We start from the raw sequence: 422 nt of genomic DNA on the forward strand, positions 1-422 counted from the left end.
GAAGGTTGCTTCTTCGTCTCCGACGAACTCTTCGAGGCAAAAAAGCTTGTATACGGGGTCGAGGTGGGACTGTTCGTGCGAGTTGCGCCACCAAAAGTGCGTAGGGGGCATATACCTGGGAAATGGATGTCTCTGAGTGGCCTTACTCGGTCGCAGTGCACGGTGCATTCTCTAACGGCAGGACTGTCGCGAGCATGTGCGGTTCGGATGTTTTCGGGTAAAGGGTTCCGTACGGGATGTTCTTCCCAGGCTCCTGTGAACCGAGACTCTGCATCGTCGTGCTCCGGCTCCCGTGGGTGCTTCATGCCTCGTCGAGCTGTTTGTCGTGGACGATTAAGGCCGAGGCCTTCCTTCGAGAGGGGAATTGTTCAGGCTGGTCGAGGCGGGATTGTTCGTGCGGGGTGCACCACCAAAAGTGCGTA

This window comes from Cryptomeria japonica, unplaced genomic scaffold, assembly GCF_030272615.1.
Source record: "Cryptomeria japonica unplaced genomic scaffold, Sugi_1.0 HiC_scaffold_583, whole genome shotgun sequence".
In the NCBI taxonomy this organism is placed as follows: Eukaryota; Viridiplantae; Streptophyta; class Pinopsida; order Cupressales; family Cupressaceae; genus Cryptomeria; species Cryptomeria japonica.